General features: G+C 30.6%; 1 long non-coding RNA gene across 1 annotated transcript in view; it reads left to right on the top strand.

The window, feature by feature from the left end:
- LOC145296254 (uncharacterized) overlaps positions 1 to 21,318 on the top strand; it is a 248,261-nt gene extending 226,943 nt beyond the window's left edge. Inside the window, exon 3 of the long non-coding RNA XR_013869979.1 lies at positions 21,206 to 21,318. This is a non-coding gene — a long non-coding RNA (uncharacterized LOC145296254). The remainder of the gene's footprint in view (positions 1 to 21,205) is intronic.
- Positions 21,319 to 27,344: the final 6,026 nt, after the last annotated feature.

The raw sequence follows: 27,344 nt of genomic DNA, 5'->3' as shown, positions 1-27,344 counted from the left end.
GAAATCACTTATCTCAACAAAAACAATTCCGTCTCCAAATTGCAAACTGCATTGAAAGAAATTCAGTTAGTAGCGTTCAAAATATTTATTTTTTAAATTAGCCGTTAAAAGAAAATCGTGATTTTATTCTGAACTTAAGCTAGTAACGTTTTAAGAAGCTTACGATATAAAAGAAAAGGCTGATGGGGGGGGGGGTTCTTCCGAAAAGCGAGCCACCTTTGGTGCTCCAGAATTTATTTTTCTACATAGTAACGAACATTCACAATGTATTTTTGCCAGCAATGAAAGTTGCCTTGGTCGGCTTTGTCACTCACATCTCAGTCGCCACACTGAATTCAACGAACTCATCTCATAACTATGTTGACATCAATTGCATCGGCCTTGTAAATGTTCCACGGGCACAGGTGAATGTTGAGCGGTTCAATTTTTTTCTGCATGGAGGAATTCAATGGGATACCTCTGCTTCTGGTGCACGTTCATACCAGGAGTTGCTTTCTTAGAATCTCACACCGTCAATATCTGCAAGAGAGAGATGAAACTCATAGCATAGGTTCAGTCAAAACAACAATGTAATTAGTAATCTCTGCTATAAAAAATAGGAGGCATTACTTTTGGAACGTTTCTCGTATATCTGACACTATTAATACTACTATTACCGCTAGTACTAATGATGGTAATACTACTGCTATCAAAATGATAATGTTGGAGTGTTATCTGATTCCTCGCAAAATTTATTCGCACGTTATAAGAGTATCTATAAAATGCAATGACTTGTGAGAAATATCAGGAAAGATGAAGAAAGCCGTTTGACAATAAATTGAAAGAATAAGCGAAATCGATATCTGCCCGTGGAATTCTATTGTGATGTTTTTGTTCGACTGTCGATGGCGAACGAATGAACGGAAGAGATATAAATCATTTATCATTTACTTTGAAACGGAAGAATTCAAGAATTCCACTCATTTTTCATCATGGCGATCATTTTCATGAAATGTTCCCATCTATTCCATTCGTGAATCTTCCAGGCGGAAATGGTTGATTAAACATCTGATTATTAGCGCGTCTTGGCTTTAGCTTAGCCGAATATGGCTGCCCGGAAGCAATTGACGCACCAGATGAAGGGTGTCGAGAAAACGCGATTATGCTCTTTTATTTCTTAATACCAAACTTATTCCATAAAGTATAACCAGGTTCTCCCTCCTCCTCTTTCTTTCTCTCATATATATATATATATATATATATATATATATATAGAGAGAGAGAGAGAGAGAAAGAGAGAGAGAGAGAGAGGGGGGAGGAGAGAAAACGAGGAGAGATTTAACTATAATATTTTTAAATAAATATTAACAATTATTTTTATACCTACAGACACTGCTGTTTCAAGTTTACGAAATCATTAGTGTATGAAGTAGTAATTACTGCTGGTAGGGAAATTCGAACTCATTAACAAAGTCTTGATAGACTAGCATTCTACCTCAAGGCCACCGAGAATTAACACAAACATTGGGGGAAATTGAGTGCTTATAAACGTCGAGTATATATGGGGCGTATATAGTAAACAGTCAGAGAATATTACCCGATCGGAAGTTGAAATGTGTGTGTGTGTGTGTGTGTGTGTGTGTGTGTGTGTGTGTGTGTGTTAAGGATGAAACGCCGAAAATTATGTGTAACTAAATTATGTCTGTCTAAGAATCGATAATCGATAAGCGAAAGAAGCAACAAGCGATTTTGATCAAAGTTAACCTCTTATACAGCCTAACATCACGAGTACATTTGAGAAGTTTTATTACAACATAAGCAGAAAGGTCCAGCGTATAAAATCAACAGCAGATTCTTTGATATGACAGAGGCGCGTTCAAAATGAATGTTTCTGTTTAGAATACAATTGAAGTATAATACTTGACTTTTGCATTTTAAACTTTAATTCAAGCCATTATACTTTTATACTTTTATGAAATCGACATTAGTTTCTCTACAGTGCAATGTAGACTACAATGTATTGTGGACTAAGTTACTGTGAAAATAATGTAAAGCTTCCTCTCTGTGCACCGCGGTTGTTTCTCAACTAGAAAAATCAATCGATTTAGGCAATCAACCGGTTTGTATTGAAAAATGAATGATTTCATCGATTTCGATGAAAATAAAAATATAGGAGTGTGAAACATTAGTTAATCATTATTCAATCACGGGAAACATCGGGTTACCCTGCTAATACGCACGCACGCACACACACACATGATAGATAGATAGATAGATAGATAGATAGATAGATAGATAGATAGATAGATAGATAGATAGATAGATAGATAGAGAAAGAAAGAAAGAAAATATCTTAACTAGAGTATTTGGAAAAGTGTGTTTCATAATACCGTGGGGTCTGTGTTCGTGAAAGGAAATACATCATTTCATATTATTGTATTCTAAAATTAGTAACAAATGAGCTTAGAAATGGTAACATGGGACAGGAATGCATAGAAAATCTCATTGATTCTTGCGAAACGCCGGATATGTCTTGAGGGGTTAACAACTATAAATAAACCGAACTTGACTTCAATAATTGTTACTTTCAAGTCAATTAATATACAATAATAAAATAATATGGTATTATTAATTTGTGGCAGTAGAACATTTTTCCTCATTCAATTTCAAATAACGCTGTGTGTCTCTCTCACACACGCACACACACAAATATATATATATATATATATACTCGGGAGCAAAACAATGGCCAAAACAAATTTAATACATTATATTGTACTAAAAGGTATATTGAACAAAGAACAATTGAACAAGAAAACTTAAACGAGACTAATAACAATACATTTACTTTAATAAATGCTTAGGATGAATTCGCATTCCCTTTTGATTTCCTTAAAAGATCAATCCTTTTAGACATGCTCTCAACCAAAGTGGAACACTGTGAAGAGGAGATGCTATTCCATTCGCTTTGCACAGCTTCCGACTGTCATTGTTCGAAAAGTTCTTCCATCCAATGCACGGGATATTATGGATCAAATATTCTCGATTTGGGTTTAAATCGGGGCTTTGACCTGACTAAAATATCCTATCGATTGAATTATCAGAAAACCATTTTTTGTGACTTTAACATTATGTGCAGAGGCATTATCGTGTTGAAAAATAATGTTTTGGGATATTACTTGGTAACAGTCCTGTTTCTAACATTAGAATGCATTCATTTGCATTGATTGACTTCTCACATCTAATAAGTTCCCCAATTCCTGCTGCAGTAAAAGTTCCCCATACCATTATCCCTTCATTCCTATGTTTACCTGTCGTTTTCATGCAACTTGGCGAAAATCATGCTCCAGATCTTCGATTGCACCGTTCAGGAGCATCGGGAGCATCACTAACAAGACAAAGTCTTGATTCTATCTAACCGGAAAACATTCCTGAACCAGTCTGTATCTTTCTTGCCATAACACGAGAAAAATCTCTATCATTGAGGCTCTTCTTAGATAAAAATGGATTCTTTGCACACCTTTTAGAGGAAAATCCCATTTCTTTCATTCGTCTATATATTGTATATCTAGAAAGAGAATTTCCAGACCTTGTTTTAATTCTTTGCTATGGTCAACATAAGTTTTTTTTTCGGTCCTTCAAAATAGTTAATTTAAGCATGTGATCGTCCTTCAAAGTGGATGCTCTATGGCGACAAGATCTAGATTTCCTTTTTACCAAGCGTTCGACTTCGAACATTTGACCAATTCGCTTCACTGCAGAAAGATATGTTTTCATATTTTCTTTTCTTAAAATATCAAAAATCAGCTTGCAAGTCCTTTTGAACTGCTTTAATCCTGCAATTCGATTTTCTATATCCTCGCCAAGATGCGGCCTTACCATTTTAAGGATTAATTTTTTTATTTATTATTATATACTTCTTTCACTCTTGGCCCATTTTTTTTTTTTTTTTGCTCATGAGCAAAATATATATATATATATAAATATATATAGCAAAATATATATATATAAATATATATAGCAAAATATATATATATATAAATATATATAGCAAAATATATATATATATATATAAATATATATAGCAATATATATATATATATATATAAATATATATAGCAATATATATATATATATAAATATATATAGCAAAATATATATATATATATATATAAATATATATATATATATATATATATATATTTAAGCGATGTGTAACCAAATCTAGCTTAGGTATTTCTGATGATGTCATAACATCGTTCATTTACGACTCGCACAGCAGCCGCCGATTAACGTAATGGTTAGAAGCCTTGACTTTCGTACAGGCGGTCGAGTTTCAATCCTGGCTTGAGGTAGTTGCCTGTCTAACCGCACTATATATATATATATATATATATATATATATATATATATATACGTTTTATTTATTATTACCGTATCTTTCTGTTAAGTTGCATTATTGTTTCAGCTACCTGGCCGTTTTTTTGGCCGTCTGTAGCTTCCTCAGACTTTTACAGAAATGTTCGCTATGATGGGATGAAAGAGTGAATGATGTCATGGAGGGGTGCGAGAAGAGCGGAAAAAAGAGGAAGGGAACAAGGGGAAAGGTGGGAGGGGGTTAGGTATGTCGGTAATGTTTTAGTTTTGGAGTTTAAGGACCTTGTGAGGGAGGGTCTGGGAAAATCATTTCTGGTGTGGCTGAGGGCATAGGTATATATGGAGGGGGATATGTAGGGGTACGAGGAAGGGGGTTACTTTAAAATTCGATTCTTAATGTTAAACTTTTTGGCGTCTCGTTGGTGAGATGATTTCTTGATAAGTATGTCTTGACCTGTTGGATGTTCGCTTAGGTTCGGAGGCGGGGGGGGGCTATAAATCGGTTTATTTATTTGGTTTTTATTTATTATATATATTTATGTATATATATATATATATATATATATATATATATATATATATATATATATATATATATATACGTTTTATATTTTATAGAGGGAATTAAGCTTCGAGTCCAAAGAGAAAAGTTTATTTTTATGTATTAGTAAATGCATTAAAACTATTGTTCTGTAGATATATAAGCTCAATAGGTAAAGGTACCTTAGCGCTATATTTATATTGAGTAAAATGATTCATCATTGTGAATTAAAATCAGTTTCATAAGGAAAACAAAAACAAAACAAGATTAACTCGAGCGTACGATTGTTTCGGAAACGATGTTTTTTTATTGAAATAGACAATGTCTTGAACAATAATTTGATAAAAGTTTTGTTTTAAACAAAGTCTCCTCAGCAGCAAAAATAGGGGGCAAGGTTAAAGACACCAAAATAACACTAGCATTTTTTTGTTGATCGTACACTCGAGTTGATCTCGTTTGTTTTTTTCCTTATGAAACTGATATATATATATATATATATATATATATATATATATATATATATATATATATATATATATATATATATATATATATGAAAATTACGGGTTAAATTTTGTAATTAAAATTTTACGACAAATTTTTGAGCGGTCCAGAAAATTCTAACTTAAACCCTACAAAAGAATAACTGTATCTAGAATAGTAATTTTGTAATATAGTCATATAGTAATTTATTAAATTATAATCATTTCTAATACAAAAAATTCTGGATAACTCGATAGAGTAAAACAAAAATCATAAAAGAAAAAAATTAAAATCTAAAAATCAAAATTAAATAACAGTTCCCTTGTCAAAAAAAAAGTAAACACAGTTTAATCAAACTCACAAGTCAATACAAGAAGAAAAATACACATACTCACACGTTCTCGCCACATACGAACACAGACACACTTATGAGACGAAGTAGTCATGCACCCCACACCTTCACGCAAGTAAGAAGAAAAATAAATAAAAATGAAAAATGGAAGCGAACAAGGCCGAAACCACTCAATGACCCTGAACTGGCCCCAGTGAAACCAGAGGAAGGACTAAACACACTTTTAAGAATGTTTAAAGGCACACAGCATCTTTTTACTCGTTGGGAATAGTATTTTGTGAAAACGTCTATTTTTACAAATTTTCTGAAGAGGACGCTTAAAAGAGACAAAAAGATCGTTCGAAACGCGTTAAAAAAATTTTTTTTTTTACTTATTTCAATAATTTAAAAAAAAAATGAAAATATCAAATAATAAAATAAGTATAAGAAAATTGTTGGTGACTTATTTTAATATATATATTTCTCTCGTTGGAATCTTTTAACTTACTTTACATACATATATATATATATATGTGTGTGTGTGTGTGTGTGTGTGTGTGTGTGTGTGTGTGTGTGTGTGTGTGTGTGTGTGTGTGTGTGTGTGTGTGTGTGTGTGTGTGGCGGCGGCGGCGGCGGCGGCATCCTTCCGTCTAGATAGACGATGGAGAATCGCGCTTGAAGGTTGTCATGAGTAGTGGCAACTGTTACTGTGACTGAGCAGACCAATGAGGGAGCGGCAAATTCTGTTGCACTTTCCGCAGTGATACCCTCTGTCATGCTCTGCCAATGCTGCTGCTGATGTTGTCCTTTTGCGTCTGCCTCTCTTCTCCTCCGACTGTTCATCTCTTCTCTCCTCGCTCAGTCGGACACATTTCTGGACTTTGATCTTAGGATTCACGGTCCGCTGCACAGGATTCAAGGTCAACAGGGTTGATGTTGCCGGATTTTAAGTCCCTTTTGTACACATCCTTAAATCTAATGAGTGGTCTACCGGTTGGTCAACTGCCAGCTAAGAGCTCGCCATACAGGATGTCTTTGGGGATTCGGCCATCCTACATGCGAACGACGTGCCCCACCTTGCGCAGACGTCTCTGTGAGAGGAGGGAAAACATGCTTGGAAGATTTGCTTTGGCAAGAACGTCTTTGTTCGGAATATATATATATATATATATCTATAAAAACAGAGATGTGTGTGCCACAGACGATTTCTGATTGGTTAATCCAATAATCACATCTCCTAAAAAACAATCGTTTCTACGCTCTTACCTTTACCATAAAATATTATGGCTTTATTTATTGTCCATCTTGGAAGGGTTTAATTTTTTAATAACTTGTTATTTACAAATTAAAAAAATACGAAACTATTATGCGAAACTAAACTACACGAAATACGCGCACACACGCACACACACACGTTCACTACCGTCACGTTGTTATGGCAACCAAACCCGCTGACTTCTTTTTCTCATTTCACTCGTGGTCTTAAATTAGATTCGAATAAGTTGCCAAAAAACAAATATATAACAAATAAATGTTATCAAAGGCAAATTTTTCGTGTTTTTATTCAATTTAACATGTTTATTCAGCTCGAAAAGCATACAGTGTTTACCGATGTATTGGAAAATTCAAGATGGCGGCCGATTCTCTCTTTAACACGGTAAGTTTGGAAAAAGGTGTAATAAATAAAAAACCGGTTAAAATACTTATAAAAACTCGCTCAATATATGTTACCGTGACATAGGTTGACATATATTCGGCGGGTTTTTAATAGTATTTTGTATAGTTTTTTATTTATAACACCTTTTCCCAAACTTACGGTGTTAAAGAATGTGTGAGACGCCATCTTGAATTTTCCAACACATCGGTAAACACTGTATTCTTTTCGAGCTGAATAAACATGTTAAATTGAATAAAAACACGAAAAATATATCCAGTTTTTATCGGTTTTTTACCTTCTCTGCAGAAGTACAAAAAAAAAACAAACAAAAAAAAAAACGGAAGGTACTTTTACAGAATGTTAAACTAACCCTAACCGATGTTTTATGTTTAGTTTAGGAAAAGTCAGAAGAAATAAAAGTCATTATTGCATGAAATATACGTATTTAGTTGAAGTATTGTTTATGTCAATTCTTTCGAAGAAATTTAGCAAGAATACCTGTAAACCAGGAAATCGGTAAAATGTCATCATGGATGAATACTTGTCTATTATAATTTCTACCCTTGACAAAAACTTAGCCATAACAAAAGAGATTTATTGTTCAGATTGTTTTTGAGATTGATTTCTAAAAAGATATTTTATAAATAAAATCGACTTTAAAATTAAAGACTTAAATTACAATAATTGAATTTAAACATTCTTATTTCAATATTTGGCACATAACACCTGCAAAAAATGATCACAATGTCAGGATTTCATTTTATTTCAGAATCGATGGCAAATACTAATATTTAACATTAGTTTATCATTTAAGCCGATAAAAAGCCCTTTTTTTTCCGAGTCATAAAAGGATTTGGAGTTTCCTAATCAACCTTTCGGGTGCAGTTGCACGCTCTCAAAATAACTAAAGTGTTGGCTTTAAAAAAATTGGTTCATTAAAACTAAACAGGTTTAGTTTTAATAAAAAAAAAAAAATTAAAAAAAAATCGCTTTGGTAATTAGATATGTCGTATGGTTATCCCTAATCGCTGAATAAAACCGCTAACGAGTTGAATGATTACGACATAAAATTAAACTCGGGTTCCTGAAACGGAAACTTCGTTTGTTTTTGTTTTTTTCTTATCAATATATTTACATTGTTATTTTGTTTTCATTTTCAATCATTCGAACAGTTTTCTTTTTCAAGTAATCCAAGTTACAAAATTCCCACTGTTTACTATGCTAAAATCACAATGACTAATGTATACCTATTAACCCTTATCCTTGAGTGGCCTCTGGGCCTTGATAAGTGGTGACACCCATGTAAAAAAAAAAAAAAAATCACTCGAACAGTTTTCTTTTTATAATGTACAGTTTTAAAAGTTTAAAAACTATATAGTTTTTACTTCAGGAAAATTAATGGGTCAGTTTTTACGATGTGCCCTGTTTAAATACTGTTAAAAACTCGCTCAATATATGTTACCGTGACATAGGTTGACATATATTCGGCGGGTTTTTAATAGTATTTTGTATAGTTTTTTATTTATAACACCTTTTCCCAAACTTACGGTGTTAAAGAGGGTGTGAGACGCCATCTTGAATTTTCCAACACATCGGTAAACACTGTATGTTTTTCGAGCTGAATAAATATATTACATTGAATAAAAACACAAAAAAGATATCCAGTTAGGTAGAAAAGTAACTTATCTTGCCTTTGATAACATTTATTTATATATTTGTTTTTGACTATTTTTTCGAATCTATGTGTACAGTAATCTTGCCAGGATGCGGAGGAAAATGAATGAAGGGGGAGGGGAATAAAATAAAAACATTTTGGAAACAGAGTAAGTTTGAAAGAATTGCTTTGCACAGAAAGCAATTAATGAAAAAATAAAATTAAATTTCTTTTCTTTCTTGATTTTTTTTTTTAGTTTTTTATGAAAAAGGAAGTCAAAATTAAGACTATAAAAAACAATTTTTATTAAGAGCGAACCTCAGTCGTCAGGTCTGTAAAAAAAAGACGTGGAATAATAAATGTTTTCTAATACAAATTGTTTTTACTTATGTGTTCATTTGTCTCTTTGAAGTTCGTTTGCTTAATATATCGGTTTGCAATATAATTTTGTCATTCTGTCAGACTCAAATTTTAAATCTATATATCTATAAAAGTTAAAGTGTGTGTGTGTGTGTGTGTGTGTGTGTGTGTGTCTGTGTACATTTCCCTACGAAATAACTCTGTCAATTTTTAGTCTACAGACTCGAAATTTGATATACAGGGTACTGAGATTTGGAAAAATCTATGTGATCCGTTTTTAGCCAGAAATTTGGCGATTAAGGGGTCAAAGTTCAACGATTTGAGCTTTGAGAACTCTACCAAACTTCTCCGACAATTTTGGGTCTACACACTTTAAATTTTAGATATAGCTTCCGTGGACATGAATCTAACTTAATAACTTGATTTGAGCCCAAAACAATAAATTTTCAGGGGTCATAATAGGGGTCAAAGTTTAAAAAATTACCCCCTTTTTTTTGCTCAGCATACACCTCCAAACACCCGGGCAACGCCGGGCACCCATGCTAGTATATATATATATATGTATATGTATATGTATATATATATATATATACACACACAAATGTGTCTATGTAAGAGATAGGGAGGTTATCTTTTATCTATGTAAGTAAATATCCATATTTGAATAGTTCAGCGTTTGTTAAAAACAAAAATAAGACTTTTTTATATTCAACAAAGTCGTCGAGCAGATGTTGTCAGCAGGATAAATCAAGCAAAATGCCAGCTGCCTGGTAGATTTGTTGCTCTTAAAAGAACTTTGGGCAAACGAAACGTGTCATCTTTGTGCCTCTATGCACTTTGTACTGACACGGTCAGAAGAGAAAAGAACCGTATTCGCTTGATTTACCTAATGATTTACGAAAAATTTCATTAAAAAAAATTGTCTATACTTTCTCTTTACGTGTGCCTAGCGCCAGACGGAATTTCTATTCGCAAGGCCTCTCCGTCCGTCGAACACATTGCTGCGGGGCTACTTCCTTGCCGATTACAACTAGTCATCTAGTTTATTCAATTTATCCTCATCAATCCTCTCATGAGGTACTTTACTTTTCAATTCGTATCTCATTGATCGCTATCCACGACAAGCCTTCGACTTTGAGAAGGGCCTATTAGTTAAACAAAATGGCGGATTGTAATTTATCAGATCTCTGGAGCCTGTTAGTTCCAATGATTTTAAGTTTGATCGAATCTGCTAAATCAAAACTTCTTACTAGCTGGACCTGTGGAAATTCCACAGCAGTATCTTTCATATGCAATATATGTTAAAATTGTAAAAGTATTTATCTAAGTAATCGGGTTAATGTAGTGTCAGAATATATCTGACTATTATGGTTTATCTCCAATATCCTTATAGGTGACATATTTCCATTTTATGGACGCTTGGCGCCAACGGAACCCCCACGATATCATTATACCATCTTTAGACAGAATAAACCCACCCTTTGATCCTAGTCAGAAGACCAAGAAAGTATATTTTAGTTTCACGTACGGCCCAAAAACGGCATTTTATATATATATATATATATATATATATATATATATATATATATATATATATATATATATATATATATATATATATATATAATTTTATTTCATTTTATTTCATTTTATTTTTTTTATTTATTTATTTATTTATTTTTACATTGCATTTTCGAGAGATACTATTTACGAGAAAAGGGGGTTAAAAGGCGATAAAATACTACGAAAATTAAATTAGCTTATCTATATACTATTTTAATATTCGGAGTATGTTATCACTTTCTATTCTTTTTTTTTAATAAATAGGATCGCATGATTAAATAATTAATAATTTGGAAACCGTGATACACGTAAATGCGTTAAGAGTACTACGGCATAAATATATAGATTACTATAAGGTTGAGAATGATTTAAACCTGCAACTTATGTTCAAATAAGTGTATACAATGTACCGTTTAAAATAAGTAGCTCAGAAATGTTTGATGTGTTGCAACGTTGAAAAAAAAAGCATTTTTTTCTGTTTTACAATATGCATTTGTTGCTACTTTCAAATAATTTGCTTATTCGATATCTTTCATTTTTATTCAAAGATACTTTTGAAAAAATGAAAGATATTAATACGAAATTATAAGAACGAACGTTTATAAGAACGAATCCTGTTCATCCTCGATTTTGGATAATCTATTAGATACAAATAAAAGCTTAAGTTAAAAGGAAAGATTCAGACACATTTTTAATGTGGACATGGTCCAGCTCCTCTGAAAAGGTAAAATCTGGATTAGAACCAAAATTACAATAACCTCAGTCTAAAAGGATTTCTCTTTCATTGACCAAGGTAAGAGAAGATGGATTGTAGTATCAGAACTAATACTACACTTTTCTCCTAAGTTTATGTTCACTTTTTTCTGCATATTACATTTTTCGATATCGAGAAATTTGTACATTCGTGAAATCTTTTTTTTTTTTCAATTGTACCAAATTTTCGCATTTTAAAATCAGTCCTTTTAAATGTGTTATGTTTGTATGTCTATTGCAACACCAATCTTAATGAATTAATGAAAATACCAAACAAAAATTAAAATAGATTTGACTTTCATTTTGTGTACATTATATAAAACCTCTTAAATTTAAATGGCATGATGTAGTGGTTACAGGCAAGGACGATGTTTTGTGGAGGCTAGTGCATTATTTACACTTAATACATTTAAGAAACATATGAATTCATTTGTTTTGCCCCAATTAAGGATTAAATAATGGCGTAGACTAGACTCTTAAGTATTGGTTGTGTAACTATTGTTGGAGAAGGAAAACTTAAAAAAATAATACTTGCTTATCTCGACATTGTTTCTATTCGCTCTCTCTCTATCTCTCTCTCTCTCTCAAATCTGAAATTTCTACGCCCAGGTTGTTGTTTTTTTTTTTGTCATTTTTCACATGAACACATACTTTTTGTAATTTTTGAAATTTATAACTATCATATCCTGTCTTGATAGAGTTCAAAATAGACTTCGTAGCCTCGTAAGGATGTCCTTTTCTCATCCCTGTAACCTCTTTCTCACCTGCGAGTTTATCTCTGCTTTATCGTTATTTTCATGGTAAGAGCTCGACTGAGCTCCAATCTATGGTCCCCTCACTCGCCAAACTTTCACAAAAAACACCCGTCTAGCAGAAAACACTATCAACAATTTCCCCCACTCTTGATCTGTGCCTAAACATAAACGTAGATTCCATTAACAAAGCTCCTTTCTTAGAACTGCACGCCTATGGAATTGTCTTCCGTTTTCCTGCTTTCCAGCTGACTACAGTATGGTTGTCTTCAAGTCTAACGTAAACAAGTTTTTGATGAGCCGTTCCATATAAGTTAACAAATTTACCGAATTTCTATTACTAAAAATTATTATATTACCCAATTTCTATTGTACACTTTTTAACCCTTATCCTCGAGTGGTCTCTTGGCCTTGATAAATGGTGATGCCTATGTAAAAAAACTGTTTTTTCATTTAATGCCATAACCAGCAAATTTTAACTCGGCTATAATAATAAATTGCTAATTTCGTCTTTCCACCGAGGAGAAGAATAGCATTCTTTGAAATTCCACGAAATAAGGATTTTTTTAATTGTCTTTGGAGTATTCTGTCTAACAAATAATTTACTTGTAGATTTTAATTTACAGTCTTAATTTATTTTCCTTTTAAATTATATATATATATATATATATATATATATATATATATATATATATATAAAGTACATGTGTGTACATATATACATATATAAAGTGCATATATATATATATATATATATATATATATAGTCTAGCGGCACTGATGAGTTGTGAAACAACGAAACAGGTCTGTATGTCGATGACTAAAATATATTTTATAAAGCCCCCCTCTTGGGTAGAGCACTATCGTAAATTATCTTACTCGCTACTTAATTTAGCTGAAAAAATGCGAAGCTCGCGGTTTGTTTACAAACAAACGTTTGAGCCCTCTACGAGTGGCGGACGGATGTTTATTTAAATAGACATTCGGACAGATTAATTTCGGCCACCGATTCCGTAGTCAGAGGGTAGAGCTGCCGACTGTCATCACGACGGTTCTAGGTTCGATCCTCGGCTTGGGATAGGTGTTAGTCTAGCGGCACTGATGAGTTGTGAAACAACGAAACAGGTCTGTATGTCGATGACTAAAATATATTTTATAAAGCCCCCCTCTTGGGTAGAGCACTATCGTAAATTATCTTACTCGCTACTTAATTTAGCTGAAAAAATGCGAAGCTCGCGGTTTGTTTACAAACAAACGCTTGAGCCCTCTACGAGTGGCGGACGGATGTTTATTTAAATAGACATTCGGACAGATTAATTTCGGCCACCGATTCCGTAGAGCTGCCGACTGTCATCACGATGATTCTAGGTTCGATCCTCGGCTTGGGATAGGTGTTAGTCTAGCGGCACTGATGAGTTGTGAAACAACGAAACAGGTCTGTATGTCGATGACTAAAATATATTTTATATATATATATATATATAATAAATTTTTTACTCTTCTTCTTCCCTGATCTTTCTTATTTATATATATGTATTGGCACCAGTTTGAAAAGCATATCTTATTTTTCTTTTATTAATATTATTGGAATTATTCCCCTTTTTCCTTGTACATATTTGTGAATTATTCTATGGATTTCGGCCTTTGGGTTATTTTGGACCATCTTCCAATTACGGGATTTCCTTGGATTTTACTTGTGAAAGTGGAAATTAAATTAACTTTCTTGAAGTTATATTTTTGGATTTTACCGTCATTGGATTATTTATCTTTCACCAGACTATCCATTGACGTGTAATCACCTTTTTCTTCACCATATTCCCTCTGCTTCACTTTTTTGTTATCAAGTAAGATCTTTGACTTACTTGTTCTTTCATCAAATACTTTTGTGTGCAAAATCCGATCTCGCATTTTGATAATTCCTACCCTCTTATGAGAAGGAAAGTATTTCTTCGAAACTCCGCGGATTAAGGACTATCCACTTATCAAGAGTTTCCTTTTCAGATTAAATATGTATTTAATTCATTTCAAAGTGTTTTTTAATATGTTTTATTAACTGTTTGCTCATATATATATATATATATATATATATATATATATACATATATATATGTATATATAAAGGGCATGTGTATATATATATATACATATATCAAGGGCATGTGTGTATATACATACATATATATATATATATACATAAATAAAGTGCATGTGTATATATACATATATAAAGTGCATGTATATATATATACATATATAAAGTGCGTGTGTATATATATACATATACAAAGTGCATGTATATATATACATATATAAAGTGCATGTATACATATATGCATATATAAAGTGCATGTATATATATACATATATAAAGTGCGTGTATATATATATATACATATACAAAGTGCATGTATATATATATATAAAGTGCATGTGTATATATACATATATAAAGTGCATGTATATATATATACATATATAAAGTGCGTGTATATATATATATATACATATACAAAGTGCATGTATATATATATACATATATAAAGTGCATGTATGCATATATACATATATAACGTGCATGTATATATATACATATGTAACGTGCATGTCTATATATACATATACAAAGTGCATGTATATATATATACATATATAAAGTCTATGTATATATATGTATACATAAACAGGGTGACCCAAAAAAACGGGCCCAACTCTAATTAGACTTCGTTTCTTAGTGTTTTGTTCGAATGAAATGAAACTTTGGTCATGACTAGTTTATTATATTCAAAACATCATATCAAAACACTAGGGTCTTTGGCCTTTTTTTCTCCGTTCTACAGCATATGTTCAGGATATGCTTTCTATGTTTTTTGGGGTTTTTTGGGTCACCCCGTATAAAGTGCATGTATGTATATATATATATATATATACATATATATATATATATATATATGTAACCATATTCCAAAATTCATGATGTTGACCATCTTATAATTTATTCCTTTACTTCAGTTGACTTATACAATTCCTGATAGTAGGGAAAAATCAACTATTTAATTATTATGTAATCAGTGACTCAAAATGGCGTAATGTAAACATATTAAAGGTATATGCAACTTCTCTTCCAATTTTCGGATTTTATTCATGTCAAAATCACACTTCATTTCCTTTTGACGGATTGATTGTTGCTATTTCTTCTGATGAGTTAAGGGCATGATAAATTCACTGATTCATATAATAATTAAGTGATGTATTTTGCAGATGCTGTCAAGAATTGTATAAGTCAACGGAATTAAAGGAATAAATTATAAGATGGTCAACATCATGTATTTAAGAATGTAGTTTTTTATTCTCTCTCTTTCTCTCTCTCTCTTTCTCTCTCTCTTTCTCTCTCTCTCTCTCTCTCTCTATATATATACATACATACATACATACATACATACATACACACACGCACATATATATATATAAGTTCTATATTAGAACTCAGCACCCTATTATAAATAATATTGCATTTGATAGGAGCAAAAACGTGTAAAAATATCTGGGGTAGCGCGTAAACGACGGGCTTTGCCAATATTGGCCTACGAACTTGCTGATTTTAATACTCTAATTCTTAATCAACCTAAATTATGCTCGACTTTTCATCGACATGTATATATATATTTAACTTTCCATCTCTCGATAAATGTAATGTACATTTTACTTTTCACTTTTCAATTTCCATATTTTTCTCCTACTCACTTTCACCTCCTTAACATTTGAAGATGATTCGCGGACAAATCGAAAGCGCTCATGACAAATATGGAACTTTCATCAATATTTTTGATTTTGATATAAAAAGATTTTAGGGAAAATCGAAAAAAGAAAAAAAAGAATCATAAAACAAGGTATCTCTGTTACATTTAATAATGTTTGCTTGAATATATATATATATATGTATATATATATATATATATATATATATATATATATATATATATATATATATAAGGTATGTAGAAGGAAAGTTCTTTTTTCCATATAAAATTAGAAACTAAAAAATGATCATAGCTCTTAATAACAAAAGTTTGTGTTTAAATTTAACTGCATGCTATTTAGAAGTAGTAATGCTGTATTTTTCGTCATTAGGTATGACCTGTACATCCGGTGGTGAAGTGTGGAATCGCTTTTCAGATAAAATTACTTCCGGATTCGGTTTAACCGGAAGTTGAAGTACCTGTTATGGTCATATCTATGGATTGAACAGAATTCTGAGTATGACAAAATCTGAATTCAGTGATGAGTCCCCAACTGGAACGGTTTAAGGAGTGTGGAGTCACATATAAGTTGTCCATTACCCTTAAGCCAATTGAGACCCATTGGTTACAAACTATGACTTAATACAAATTCTAACAAGTATATACGTCGTAATGTTTAATATTTGATTAATATTTATTTAGAAATACATCTAAATAAATATAAGAAATATTTTAAAGGTCACTGACTTTCTTGTCATTTATATTTTTTCGTTAGTTTTTTTTTCCTACTTTTATCACAACGCGTCGGGCGTTTTCCATTTTTTATGACCGCTTGGCAAATATCATGAATAAGATATAAGCAATAGATTTCCGATAAAAGTTTTGCAAGTAGACAAACTGACTTATTGATTTTGATCTTTTCAACGAAACGCTCGGTAATTGCAAGTTTTGGGAAATGCTTTACATTTACAAAATAAATAAAGGCTTACACGTTGTTTAACTATCTCTATATTAAAAATAATGTGTGACTACTTTTCGTGTATCAATATGTATTTTATCAACTTTACAATCGCAAAAAACAAACTCTAAGCGGCCACGTTATAAGTTTTTTTCTGCCCAGATGATTTACATTAGAATATTGTTTGCATCTGATTTCCGGTCTAGTTCTTCTTACTATGCGGATTGCATTGACCATTCAATTTGTTTTCACTTATTCCAAATCTCTGACTTTATAAGTTGCAAGACTTCTCTTTCCATAGCACATTCATGCTTAGTATGTTACAGAGGATTGCCACTTTTCTCCAAATTATTCGACGCATATAAACCCTACTATTTGAACCAAGGAATTCGAAATCTTCTTCAGGACAAAATACTTTATTTTCCAGTTTGTGTAAATCTTGGTGCATTGGAACCTTTTGATTTTGTTTTGATGTATCAGCAATGATTTATTGACAGTAAGTCTGCCATAAATCTTTACTTTACATAAGGCATTACTCCCGATCTGAAATGGAACATCAAATACGTTGCCAAGATTGCTGGAAAAATGATGGGATCCTTCTATCGATCCAGTAGATATCTCACTGCTGATGCAATTCTCTACCTATATAATAGCCAGGTACGTCCAAGAATGGAGTACTGCTGCCACATCTGGGCAGGAGCTGCTAGGAAAAACTTATACTGCCTTGATAGTTCAAAATAGATTTCGTTGCCTAGTAAGGGATATTCTTTTCTCTTCCCTGCAACCTCATCCTTACAGAAGAGATGTTGCGAGTTTGTCTTTGCTTCATCGTAATTTTCATGGCGAGTGCTCGTCTGAGCTCTAATCTATGGTCCTCCTCGCCAAACTTTCACAAAAAAACACTTGTCTAACGTAAAACACTATCAATAATGTCCCCTACTCTTTATCTCTGCCTAAACCTAAACGTAGATTCCATGAACAAAGTTTCTTTCTTAGAACTGCACGCCTGTGGAACTGTTTTCCGTTTGCATGCTTTCCAGCTGACTACAATATGGCCGTCTTCAAGTCCAATGCATACAAGTACTTGATGAGCCGTTCCATTTAAGTTAACAAATTTACCGAACCTCCACTACTAGCGATTACTATGATTCTGATACTGTACACTCTTTAACACTTATCCTCGAGTGGCCTCTGGTCCTTGATAAGTGGTTACTCCTATGAGTTATCTCCTCATATTTGTTACATTGTTTCAGTTGTACAGTGATGTTTAGAGCTTTCCGCTTTCTGTCATGCAAGCTGGTGGTTGATAAAGTCATCCCCTTTTCTAATTGCTTACGGTCTATCAGTTTTACTTTTGGTCTTATTTTGTCATGTTTCCTTATTTCCCTTAACAGTAGAATCCATTGTAGTTCTGGGATATTATTTTCAATGTCTCTGATTGATTGTTCTTCTTTTAAAACTTTGATACATTGCCTTTGCTCAAGTATAAATTCACATGTTGAGGTATTTTGTTGAGAGAAACATTTTGATTCACGTTGCAAAATTTAGATTTATAATAAAATACGAATAACAGATTTCAATATTGGGCAGCAAAGTACATTTACAAAATAGGTAAAAACAGGTAATACCAAGCAAGCAGTCATTCAACATTATATAGTCTAACGTGCGTGAAAGTGATGGTAGATTGTAACTTGCGATCGTATTCGAGAAGACTCCTTCAAATTATTTTTTTTTTATTTTTCTTGTTAATAAAAGTGTAACGTAGTTGGATTGTATAGATTTGAGTTTCTATTATCGTCTGGTGTTGTGATTGTATATACGTGTGTATATACGAGTGTATATACGTGTGTATATACGTGTGATGGTCTATCTAAAGTTTGTTCTGCGTGTATGTACATTTAAATAAAGTTCACAACGGGGCAATTATATACCTTTTTTTACATATTAGTCACCACTTATCAAGGCCCGGAGGCCACTCGAGGATAAGGGTTAATGAGTGTACAGTAGTCAATAGGATAATATCGTAGTACCCGTTAGTACTGGAAATTTGATAAACTGGATTACTTAAGGGGACGGTTCATCAAGAATTTGTTTACGTTGTACTTGAAGACTACCAAATTTAGCGTGCAGTTCTAAGAAAGAAGCTTTGTTCACGGAATCTAAGTTTAGGTTCGGATACAGATAAAGAGTGGGGGAATTATTGATAGCGGTTTCAGATGGACGAGTGTTTTTCGTGAAAATTTGGCGAGCGGGGGCATATATTTGAGCTCAGACATAAATATCTTTACAGCACAAAGGAGGACTAATATTTATTTGAGGTTTCAGCATCTGGCAAATCGACAAATATATCTGAGATCTTTAGAGAAAGCTGCAGTGAAAATTCTCCCCAAGAACGACAGAGCCTCGGATTTTATTTTCGACAACTTTTTATTTCGAAAAGTTTTTCCTTCTTGAAAACTTACTCGCTGATCCAAGTCCTATCGCCATTTATGACATCCTCTGCACGGAACCATCACGATCTGCAGACCTTCTCTCTTTCTCTGCCGACTCCAACTAATTCTTTTTATCTCTAATTTCCATATATTTCAAAAAATCACCTCCCCCCTCTAAATAACGTAATTAGTATACATCAGAAAGATAATCACGTGATGTTTTTACATGTCATTATTTCTAAGTTGTCAACAAAAGTTCAAAAATATGTTTAATCAGAAATGATTATAGTTTGAGACTAAACAAACAATTTCACATATCTTTTCGAAATAAAATGCTATTAAATGTGTAAGTAAACAAAAGACAATCGAAAAATATTGGCCGCTTCATAATGGCATAAATTACTAATTATAATGTTAAAAACTCCAACGTCAATTACATTTCAAGAATATTACAACAGATAATAAAGTAATAAAAATATTGAGAGAAAAATATGGAGGATAATAATAATTGATTAATAATTTTTCAAAATAAATATCCTTATTCTAAAATCACAGTTAATTTGAAATACTTGCATTTTTTTAAATAAATAAATAAAAACATTGTGTTATTTGTTTTATTTCAAATGTTTTTGACCGATAGTGTAAATTTTTATTTTAATTTTCGTAAAAATTGATTAAAGTAGTTAAAAATGTTTTGTCCAGTTAAGTAATTTTAGTATAGACTAGCAGGAGACCCAGCGTTGCCCGATCATGAAATACGCTTAAATATGATATTTTAATACATGCAGATTTCGTAGTTATTATTGTAGAGCCAATTCTCTATTGATTATCTTCAGATAAAGTAGTGATTTCAAAAGTTTAAAATATGATTTGGACACCATCAGCTTGAATCGAAACTAAAGCATTTAGCTTTCCAGCGGTATTAGCTACCATATGATCTAAGCAAAAACATATAAAAAACTTTTAAATAAGTTTGTATAAGGTATAAATGTATATTTGTAGATGCGTAGATGTAACACATTTAGCCGACTTATGCGTTCCAAGTAATCTTTTTTTAATGTTGAGCCTTTAACAGCTATTTTTACTGGCTAAAAAAATGAATTTACTTCACAGGTTCGAATTTTTTTCAGTATCAAGTATGTAGATAAAAAAATTAATAGAGTAGTTTGGTAGAGACCGTTCTGCTCACAGCCTGACAATGGCACTTATATATATACATATATATATACATATATACATATATATATACATATATATATATATATATATATATATATATATATATATATATATATATATATATATATATATATATATATATATATATATAATACCTGCCCTGGAACATATTCTGTTAGTATAAAATGTCATAAAAAAAATTAAATGATTATTGCTTCATTGACAATCTAAATCTTTCTTAACAAAACCGAACAATAGATTATGAACATCTACATATTTAACGATGTGTAATCATATAAACGATGTTCTCGTTCAGACACGTAAAGTTTATTGAATGCTTGTTTGTGTTTTTACGATGATTTTGTAAAATTCCGAAGAAAAATGTAACTTTCTTGTTGCAAACGAAATGGAATTTTGTTTCATGTTTCTGTTTTCTTTTTTATCCTTAGATGTGATTGCAAGAATTCGGTGGCATGACGTTTGAAAATGTTGACCTTCAAGAAAAGAAATAAAAAAGAAAGGATTATAATCACTAGGTAAGATATTGATTAATCGAAATTTAACTCAAAATAACAAGATTATTTTATTATATGTTTACTGTAGCTACCCGAAGTTGCCCGGGAGTTTTCTTACATTCATATTGTTTCACCATTTTTACTCAATTATTATTGTTATCTATTTATGACGGTGTTTATTATTATTATTATTATTATTATTATTATTATTATTATTATTATTAATATTATTATTATTATAATTATTATTATTATTACTATTATTATTATAATTATTATTATAATTATTATTATTATTATTATAATTATTATTATTATTATTGATATAATTATTATTATTAATATTATTATTATCATAATCATTATTATTATTAATATTATTATTATTCATATTATAATTATTATCATTATTATTAATATTATAATTATTATTAATATTATTATTATCATTATTATTATTATTACTATTATTATAATAATTATTATTATTATCATATTAACAATAATAATACTAATAATAAAAATAATAAAATAATAATAATACTAATAATAAAAGTAATAATAATTAAAAACATTATTATGAGTATTATTATTAGTAGTAGGAGTGCAATATTATTATATTATTATTATTATTAGTTTTATAAAAATAATAATAAAAATAAAAAATAGTATGAGTATTATTATTACTAGTATTAATGTTATTAGTATTTTTATTATGTTTATTATTATCTTGTTTATTATTATTATTTTTTATTATTTATTATTAGTAGTAGTAATTGTAGAAGTAGTCGTAGTATTCTTATTAGTAGTAGTATTTTTAGTAGTAGTAGTAGTAGTAGTAGTAGTAGTAGTAGTAGTAGTAGTGGTGGAGGTAGTTCATTCATTTAGATTATGTTTGCAATTAAATGAGCTCATTGATCCAGTTTTGTTAAAATAATCTTCCTTTAGTTTCTATTCATAAAACGAGCATACATTTAAAGATACCAGAAATAAGTTGCGGTTCGCCAGTGTTCACAGTAATATTCATGTTTACATAATGCTAATATATATCGCTGCCGACTCTTGTGCATTGCTAGGATGATATCATTTCTTTGGGTTTCACTTGTAACATGGAAAGAGTGCATAACAAAGGGAGACAAATTTGATTTGAGGACCGAATCGAAAATAAATGTGTGTTTTTTTGTTTGTTTTTTGTTGTTGAGAAACTTATTTTTAATAAATATGATAAACTTATGATAACACAAAATAGAGATTAAAAAAAAAGAAAACAAAATAGACATTTTTTTTAAATTTTAATAAATCATGAACATAAAGATTTTGTAATATATTCATTGAATTATAATAAATATAAGAAACTTATAGTCAAAAACTGAGGGGGGTTTCTTAAAAAAAAACAAGGTAGAAATTATTTTTTTCATTCACAGATTCATTACAAAAAAAACGTTTTGACTTTATTAAGGAAATTTTAAATTTTGAAAGAAAAAAAAACAATTTTCTTTAGATTCACGAATGCATGATCGTATTTATTACAAATAAAACATTTCTATTTTGTTAAGCAAAAAAAAAAACTTTTATTTTATGTTTCTTGTATTTATTTTATTTCCAGAAATTTGTTACAAAAACTTTACGTTCATGTTTTATTATAATTTTTTTTTTTAAATGTCTATTTTGTTTTAAAATAAGTTTCTCAACAAACAAATACGCATTAATAAAAGAAAAATGTGTTTATTTTCGATTCGGTCCTGAAATTGCATTTGTCTGTCCGTGTTAGGCACTATTCTTATGTTCCAACTGATAACTAAAAACATGATTCTGTGCAACAGTGTACTAATGCCTGGCTGCATTTTTTTAGGAAAAAAAATGTATTCGTGTTGATTTATTTTTTTAATTAAATTATTTTAAAATATTGTTTAAATATTTTTAATGCTGATTTAGTAATTTAGGCCATTTAATTTTAACGTCTCAATCTCAAGTTGAAAAATAAAGAAGAAAAGAAAACATCTCAAAATAAAAGTTTCGAAAAGAAAATGAAAGAAAAAACGTATCAATCTATATGCAAAGAAGAAAGGAAAAACGTCCAATTATAAGAATAGGGAAGGTGGTATCTTTCCAGGTTCATTTCAGTTGCCTGTCCTGTTATTTGTGTTCGTATTTTCCTTAAACACTTGAAATGGTTTCACCCGGCAGTGTTTTTTACTCGTCAATTTTTGCCTGACGAAATAGATATTCATATAAATAATACAAATAGATATAGATTGGTATTTATTATAGAGTGGAAGATAGTTGAACATAAATAGCTTTAAAACTTTTCAGTTTTTTTAATACGTAAAGATTTGCTAAGAATTTAAAGCTAGGAATACTTTTCTATGCGGCAGTTTAGATGTTTCCGAATTCCTTTAAACTTTCAAAGCATCACGGAGTCAGTCGACCATTCTTTCTTTTCCTTTTTTTTCTTTTGTTTCAACTATTGGTAAATGATTAAAATGACTGGATTTTATGCGCAAACCGAAATGTATTTTGGTGGATTTTATTTCATAATTAAATTATATTTTGAATAATAGTTTTAAAAAGTTCGTTTTAGTCATTTAGGCGATTGCATCAATAATATGCTTCCTCTTGCTTCATTTCATTTTAATGTAAGTTCTCGAAAATCAAATAACATTTGATTTCTATATGAGATACACAAATATTCGAATATTACACTAAAGTTCACTTTTAACCTCAAACACTAAGTTAGTAAAGAAGTTGAGAACAAAATTTTCCTCTTCCAAATTGACAATTTCAATATGTTATAGCATAACTTTCTTGTGGTCTCTTAGTATCTAGTCTGGTAGAGGATTCAGCTTCGTGATGTTACTTGAGGTAATATCACCATTCATTGTAAAAGCCAATGATAGCTAATCATACCGAGATCTTATTTCGGCCGTGAAAACTATGTAATTTGGAATATTTAGTCGTAATATGCTTATGGAGAAGTATTGTCATGCCAGGTTGTCCTGACAAACCCTTGTATAGAGAGACTTAAGACACTCAATGATAAAGTCTAGTAAGCATTCAAGTTCGCTGTTTTTATATCTGCTTTATAAAAGCTGATTTATTAAAATATAGAAACCAATTATTTATTCGGATCGATGAGACACCTATAAAAATCTAGCATTGCAATCTCAGTACTCTATGTTCATTCAACTAAGTTCTTTATGTCTCTGTAGGCATTTATAGAAAGAGTGAACTTTTTGTTTGCATCGTTATGTAGCTTACACAAGTGAGTCTACACACCATACACGTGCATAAACCAGATGGCAAAATAATAAGTGTTTATCCCAAAATAATAATAACTAGCAGAACTCGTGGAAAGTCCGCGGTAGTTCAAAAATTTAAAAAAACATACATCAGTAAGAAACATCTTATCATATAATCAAACAATTGCATTGAGGTCGGACCATGTACCATTAAAGATTAAACTAAATCACGAAGCTCTGGATTTTCGGGTTCTGGTAACTCTGTTGACAATTGCATCAATTTGATGAACTGTTCTGATCTTATCCTGATCTGGCAACATTAGGATCATGTGGCAGTGTTGGTAGCCCCCTTTTTTTTAATTCAACAACATAAACATTTGTAAATAGAAATCTCAGTACATGTTTGTCTTTAATATTTGTCAAAAGTTCAACTAGATGCGCATGATATACACGTGATATTAAGTCAGGTTGATTTTATGTGAGATCCGATGGCCCAAGTTGTTTATTATTTAAGGACATCTTGGATTACACGTGTATGTAAGGAATAGGTTTGGTTTTCCGTATTTACAGAAAACTGCTTTGTACTAATTGCTTTGTAATAATTTCAACATAATATGTTAGTAGGTAATAATGTTTTCACCTGAAATGCGATGGAATGTGTACTAATTCCAACATGACATGTAAGTAGGTAATAATGTATTCAACTGGAATGCGTAGGTTTAAAAGATCCTTAATCAATAAAAGTTCCCTATGATTGTAAATATTTCGACATGACACTTTAGTAGGTAATAATGTTTTCACCTGAAATGCGTGGGAATTTATACTAATTTCAACATGACATTAATAATTTATATCAGTTTGAAATAAGTTAAACTTAAAAAAAAAAATAAAAAAAACATTGGGAGTAAATATTTAGTACGAGTCAGTTAAGGTCGCACAATAAACGGCGGGCGTTTAGGAAATTGACCCCAACTTCTAAATTCCACAATTTACACTTTTTTCTTTTTTCACGTTAATCTCATCGAGTCGCTATATTTTTCTCGGTGGTCACAAAGTACATGCTCAGTTTAGTAGAAAGTTATAATTGAAAACTGATCCCCGACGATATAAGTTTTTTTTTTTTTTATCTGAAAGTTAAGTTTGTAATCGATGAAATTAACATGAAAAAAAAGTAAATTGTGGAATTTAGAGGTGGGGGTTCAATTTCCTAAACGTCCGCCCAATAAACAAATAATAATTTTTATTTTTATTTATCAGACTGGAGATTAGGTGGCCAAATACTCTCGATCCGTCACATAAAAGAAACACAATTTTCTAATCATCGTTATGTTACTATGCCAACAACTATAAGCAATGATCTCGGTAAGTTAACAGTTTTAGATAAGCAGAACTTACAGCTTTTTTTAGAATAAACACTGTTTATTTATTGTAAACAATATATACAGATCTTTTAAAATTTTAAACTATAAATAGATTTTTTACATTTAGCAATATAAACCTTTTTATTTTTCAATTTTAAACAATATAAATAAAACGTTTTATAATCTTAAACGGTAAATTTTTACTTGGTTTCTACCTCAACATCTTCCTTTAAAATGATGACATCTCAAGTTTTCGGGTATGGTGAAAACGAATATCGCAGTTACATTTTCTGCAAATAAACAGTTTTCCGGATATTAAGCAATATAATTTATTGTAAAATTAGTGGTGATACTTGTACACTAAAAAATATGCGCGCTTGCGCGTACAATTATGACCAGCACTTTACACATGCGAAATTATATATAGCTTCATATTTCGATAACTACTACATTTAAATGCGATATTCGTTTGCATCATATCCGAAAACCGTTAAGGTCGTTATTTTAAAGGAAAAAAACAACTTTCGTTCACAAATGCTTTTGTGTGCATGTCATTCTTTAATGAGAATAAATTTATTTCACTGAAGGTAAATATGTGATCCACAATCGTCTTTTTGATGGAATAATCCATTATAAGACAAAATTAAGTAATTGAATTTTTTTAACAAACTAAAAAAAAAAAAATAGAACACGTGTTCAATTAAATTTTAATTTAAATCGTGATTCAATTTTCATTAAACACGTGATTAATGATCGGTCATTCGGGAAATAGTTCTATTCATATTGTGTAAAAAAAATTTTTTTTAAGTTTTATATTGTTCATCCCAAATAAGAAAAAGTCATAATTATATTTTTATAATAAATAGTGTGTATTTAAAAATAGTTTTGTTTATATTGTTTATTTTGAAAAACACGCTCCTCTCCTCATGTTAAGAATGACTTTCGAAATAATAACGTTATTATTTCAGCACCGTAGCAAAAGTGCGCAAGTACTGAAAAAATATCTTGTAAATACTATAAAAATAGCGCAGTAACATATGTTTTTTCTTTTAATTTAATTTTATTTACAAATCAATAATTTTCAAAAAAAATCAATTACATTCTTTTAAAATTTACACAATAGAATCCTCCTATAAAAAAATGGAGTTTTTTTCTATATTTTTTCTACAAATTTTTATGAATAAACGTTAATGTGTAAATACAAATTTTTATGAATAAACGTTAATATGTACATACAAATTTTTATGAATAAACGTTAATATGTACATACAAATTTTTATGGATCAATTTAATTTTTAGGTCTAATTACTTTCCTTGCGCCCCCCACACACACAAAAAAGAAAACGTATTTTATAATCAACGTTTTTTTTTGTTTACTTTAGTAATTAAGTAAAAAAAAATGGAATATTTACTTAATTAATTCGAAATAAAAAAAAAAGGTTTGTTTAAATTTAATTATACGAAATAAATTTT

Source organism: Euprymna scolopes, chromosome 16 (assembly GCF_053919585.1).
Source record: "Euprymna scolopes isolate OS-2025 chromosome 16, ASM5391958v1, whole genome shotgun sequence".
Taxonomy (NCBI): Eukaryota; Metazoa; Mollusca; class Cephalopoda; order Sepiida; family Sepiolidae; genus Euprymna; species Euprymna scolopes.
The sequence above is the reverse complement of the archived record's forward strand: the minus strand, read 5'-3'. Positions and strand labels throughout refer to the sequence as shown.